This window comes from Pseudophryne corroboree, chromosome 2 (assembly GCF_028390025.1).
Source record: "Pseudophryne corroboree isolate aPseCor3 chromosome 2, aPseCor3.hap2, whole genome shotgun sequence".
NCBI lineage: Eukaryota > Metazoa > Chordata > Amphibia > Anura > Myobatrachidae > Pseudophryne > Pseudophryne corroboree.
In genome coordinates this window covers 726,881,758-726,887,757 of record NC_086445.1, presented here as the reverse complement: position 1 = coordinate 726,887,757, position 6,000 = coordinate 726,881,758, and positions in this window count along the sequence as shown.

The following is a 6,000-nucleotide window of genomic DNA, read 5'->3' as shown; positions in this document are numbered from 1 at the left end:
CTTTCTCTTGCTAAACAGTCATACTTCAAGAACCTCATCTCCTCCCAGTCTTCCAACCCGCGGCGCCTCTTTACCACTCTCAACTCACTCCTCTGCCCACCTCCACCTCGTCTCCCTTCCTCACTCTCTGCTCTTGACTTTGCCACTTACTTCACATCCAAAATTGACTCCATACGTCAGGACATCACATCACACCAGACCATCAGTAACCAGCCTTCTCCCATCCCTTACCAACCCTCCCCATCCCTCGCACCAACTCTGACATCTTTCTCCCATGCATCTGGAGAGGAAGTCATGGCCCTCATTCGTTCCTGTCCCCTCACCACCTCCCCACTTGACCCTATCCCCTCCCGCCTCCTCCGCTACCTCTCTCCTTCTGCTTGTTCCCATCTTTCCCACCTTCTCAATCTCTCCCTCTCATCAGGCACTGTCCCCTCTGCCTTCAAGCATGCACTCATCTCTCCTATTCTTAAAAAACCTACCCTTGATCGAAACACTCTCTCCAACTACCGACCCATCTCTCTCCTCCCTTTTGCCTCCAAACTCCTTGAGCGTATTGTCTACAACCGCCTTACTTCCTTTCTTTCCTCACACTCACTGCTTGACACATTGCAGTCTGGCTTCCGTCCTCTCCACTCCACTGAAACTGCCCTTACAAAAGTATGCAATGACCTCCATGCTGCTAAATCTAAGGGACACTACTCTCTACTTATTCTACTGGATCTCTCTGCTGCTTTTGACACTGTGGACCATCCTCTACTACTGCAAATCCTTCACTCCATTGGTCTGCGTGACACTGCCCTTTCTTGCCTGTCCTCCTACCTTTCTGACCGTTCATTCTCTGTCTCCTCTCATGACTCCACCTCCCCCTCACTTCCACTAACTGTAGGGGTACCCCAAGGTTCTGTCCTTGGTACTCTTCTCTTCTCTCTCTATACGTCCTCACTAGGTAAGCTCATTAGTTCTTTTGGTTTCCAATATCATCTCTATGCTGATGACACTCAAATCTATCTTTCCTCTCCAGACCTCTCCCCTGCTCTCCTCACTCGTATCTCCAACTGTCTCTCTGCTACCTCTTCCTGGATGTCCCAGCGCTTTCTTAAACTTAACATGTCTAAGACCGAGCTGATCATCTTCCATCCCTCCCGCATAACCTCACCTCCTACAATCTCATTATCTATTGATGGCACTACTATCTCCTCTAGCCCCCAAGTGCGCTGTCTTGGAGTAATCCTTGACTCCTCCCTCTCCTTCAAACCACACATTCAGCACCTCTCACAAACCTGCCGTTTTCATCTAAAAAATATTTCCAGGATCAGACTCTTTCTGACCCAGGATGCTACTAAGACTCTTATTCACTCACTGGTCATCTCCAGACTGAACTACTGTAATCTCCTCCTGACTGGCATTCCTGACAAATACCTCTCTCCACTCCAATCTATCCTCAATGCTGCTGCCCGGCTCATCTTCCTCACCAAACGCACTACATCCACCTCTCCTCTCTTACTAGACCTTCACTGGCTCCCCTTCCCTTTCAGAATCCATTTCAAGCTTCTCACACTTGCTTACAAAGCCCTCACCCACTCCTCTCCCATCTACATCTCTGACCTTATCTCCCTTTACACTCCAACCCATCCTCTTCACTCTGCTAATGCACACCGACTCTCCTGCCTACGGATTACTTCCTCCCTCTCCTACCTCCAAGATTTTTCACGTGCTGCACCACTTCTCTGGAATTCCCTACCTCTCTCCCTCAGATTCTTCACCTCTCTACAAAACTTCAAACGGGCTCTCAAGACCCACTTCTTCACCAAACCCAGCCAAATCTCATCCTAAACCTCTGTTCCACGCTCTCTATGTACCCCATCTGTCTCACCCCTGTCTGTCTATCCCTCCCCTTTAGAATGTAAGCTCTCACGAGCAGGGCTCTCTTCCCTCATGTGCTTATCCTTTTCTTACTTTAATAATATTCAACTGCACCAAATCCAGCAGTCTTCTGCCACCTGATACTTATTCCAGTGTCATCTGCTGATGTAGGTATGTTTATTTACCCTGTACTTGTCCTATATTGTCGTTTACTGTAAGTTGCTGATTTCCTGCTTGATTATTTGTTTATGTACTCTGTAATTGGGCGCTGCAGATCTCTTGTGGCACCATATAAATAAAGGATAATAATAATAATAATAATAATAATAATGTACAGTGCATCCGGAAAGTATTCACAGTGCTTCACTTTTTCCACATTTTGTTATGTTGCAGCCTTATTTCAAAATGGAATAAGTTCATTTTTTTCCCTCCAAATTCTACACACAATACCCCATTATGACAACGTGAAAAAAGTTTTTTGAGATTTTTGCATTTATTAAAAATAAAAAACTAAGAAATCACATGTACACAAGTATTCACAGCCTTTGTCATGAAGCTCAAAATGTTCCTACAGCTTAATTGCAGTCCATCTGTGGTAAATTCAGTTGATTTGACTTGATTTGGAAAGGCACACACCTGTCTATATAAGGTCCCACACTTGACAGTGCATGTCTGAGCACAAACCAAGCATGAAGTAAAAGGAATTGTCTGTAGACCCCTGAGATAGGATTGTTTTGAGGCACAAATCTGGGGAAGGGTGCAGAAAAATATCTGCTGCTATGAAGGTCCCAATGAGCACAGTGGCCTCCATCATACGTAAATAGAAGATATTCACAACCACCAGGACCCTTCCTAGATCTTGCCAGCTGTCTAAACTGAGTGATCGGGGAAGAAGGCCCCTAGTCAGGGAGGTGATCAAAGGCTGTGTATACTTATGTACATGTGATTTCTTCGTTTTCTGTTTTTAATAAATTAGCAAAATCTCAAAAACACTTTTTTCACATTGTCATTATGGGGTATTGTGTGTAGAATTTTTGGGGAAAAATTAATTTATTCAAGTTTGGAATAAGGCTGTAATATAACAAATTGTGGAAAAAGTGAAGTGCTGTGAATACTTTCTGGATGCACTGAATGTTCCTATGTGCTATCCCGCTCCCCCCCCCCCCCACATGTGGTGTGAGCTACAGCCTCCACTGGTCGACATGATGAATTTATACTTGCTTCATGTTGACATTATGACCATGTTGGCATTCTCATGTCGACATGATGAATGTCGACAAAATATACCATACCCATGCAGAATTTCAGACCAGATTGCAATGTAACCATCTAGCATAATGCTTCTCAAATCCAGTCCCAGGACATACAGATGTAGCCACACTCCTCATAGCTACATCTCGGCGCAGTCGCGCATTGTTAGGAATGTCCTTCTGAACGTCTAAGGCGTGAGTACCTTAGAGGTACACACACCCCATTCGCACTTACTCTCCTGCTCCTGTGTTTACTGGTTCCAGTCTGGCCAGTGCAAGATATAATATACAGTCTGTGCTCTCACACTCCTGCTCCCGTGTTTACCGGTTCCAGTCTGGCCAAGTTCAAAATAACACACAGTCTGCACTTACTCTCCTGCTCCTGTGTTTACTGGTTCCAGACTGGCCAAGTGCAAGATAATATACCAAGGGAGTAACTAGTGGTGTCTCAGAGGTGCCTGGCACACAGCAAATATGCAATGTGGGCACAGGACCACCAGCAACAACTGCTGGGCAGCACCTCCGCTGCATTGTGAGGTCCTCCCACACGCCATCTCCGCTCAGCTGAGCTGCAGTGCATTACTCGGCTACCTCTTCTCACATAGGTAGCTGGGCAGTGATGCAGCTCCCCCCCCCCCACCTCCTCCTCCTCTCCCCCCATGTTTTGGGAGAGATTACGTCTCTCACAGGCTGCCACCAGCCCACCTACAGTTCCCTGCATAGAGCCACAGCATAGGTTGGGAAGGTCTCTCTCTCTCTCTCTCTCTCAAAAGGGGTACTCTGTCTGCAAAAATGTGTAAAAAGGGGGATTCAGTCTGCCGTTATGTGTAAAAAGGGGACTCAGTCTACTATAATGTGTAAAAAGGGGGACTCAGCTGCTCTTATGTGTAAAAAGGTGGACTCTGCTGCCGTAATGTGTAAAAAGGGACTCAGTCTGCTGTAATGTGTAAAAAGGGGGACTCAGCTGCTGAATTGTGTAAAAAGGTGGACTCTAATGCCGTAATGTTTAAAAACATGGGGATTTTGCTGCTGTAATGTGTAAAGAAGGGGACTCTGCCTGCCGTAACATGTAAAAAGGAGGACTCTGCCTGCAGTAATGTGTAAAAAGGGGTCTCTGTCTGGCAATGTGTTTAAAAAGGGGCATTTGTCTGGAGAAATGCGTTTAAGCAGCACTACACTGTGAAGTAATTTAAATAATGGAGGCTACTGTGCGATGTAATATGAATTGGTATTATTTTGTGACCACGACCCTTCCCCATGAAGTCACGCCCTTATATTTTTGGTGCAGTGCTCACTGTCCTGGTTTAGATATGGGGGAAGGGGTCACCAATTCTCTTTCTGGCACAGGGCTCCAAATTATCTAGTTACGGCACTGTAATATACAGTGTGTGCTCTCACACTACTGCTCCTGTGTTTACTGGTTCCAGTACGGCCAAGTGCAAGATAATACAAGTGCAGATCTATATAGACTTCCAGTGTTCCTGCTCCTGTGGCTTTAGGTTTCAGTTTGCTCTCCAGTGAGCATTTCAGTTCCCAAACACAGAGAATCACATTAGAATCTTCATCTACACTCAGCATTAGAGTTCAACTAGTAATACATGCTCTCCTTCATTAATTCAAACTCTGTGTTGCTGAAGTCCTCCAAACCTCCTCAAACCTGCAGAAATATTAACAAAATTAATCTTCAAGAACTTTCCACCTCACTCCAACAACTGCTTTCAACTATTTCTGCATTCACCTCTCCTGAGATGGCTGTATCACACCTGAACGAGACTCTAGAACTAGCCCTTGATGAAGTGGCTCCAGCTACCCAACACACTCCACGTAGGCAGAGATGTCAACCATGGCACTCTAAATTAACAAGACAACTACAAAAACTCACACGGAAACTTGAATGTCAGTGGTGTAAATCTCGTATTTCAAGTGACTTCCTCACATATAAGACTTGTCTACCACTCTTATAAAAAATGCCCTGGACACTGCCAAACAAACATATATCCAAATTCTTATCTCTAATTAGTCTCTAACCCCAAACGTCTCTTTAATATATCTGAATACTCCCTCACCTACCCCACAAGCCACTATCAACGCACAAGATTTTGCTTCCTTCTTCAAGGAGAAGATTGATAAGATCCGAGATGAAATTATATGCTCTTCGGCAGCCTGCGCAGTTCTTTACCTGAACCCTCTGGCCCTCTCTATTCATTTGATCCCACAAATGAAGATGAAGTATCATCACTCTTCTCATCCTGCTTCTCTACTACCTCTCCTCTTGATCTTTTACCCTCACAAATAAGTAAAGCTCTATCTCCGCTGCTCATTCCTACCTAAACTAACATCTGTAATCTCTCTCTCTCTCTCTCTACTGGTATTTTTCCTTAACTCTTCAAGCATGAAGTGATTACTCCCATTTTGAAAAAACAAAATTCTGACCCTAACTCTCTCTCCAACTACCGCCCTATCTCTCAGCTCCCTTGTCTCTCTAAGCTACTTGAGAGACTTGCTTACACTGGACTCACACACTTTCTTAGCTCACACAATTTATTGGACCCACTTCAGTCAGGCCTCCATTCCCAACACTCCATAGAGACAGCACTGACTAAAGTGGCTAATGATTTGGTCACTATGAAGTCTAAAGGCCATTACTCACTACTTATTCTTCTAGATTTATCTGCTGCCTGTGACATTGTGGACCACTCTCTTCTCATACAAACACTACAATCCCTAGGTCTTAAAGACACAACCATTTCTTGGTTCCTATCCTACTTATCTAATCGCTCCTTCAATGTTCGCTTCCCAGAAGCTACCTCCTCTTCACTACCTCTTTCAGTTGGAGTACCACAAGGTGTGAGGAGACCAGGGAAAGGGATGTCTAGGACTTGCT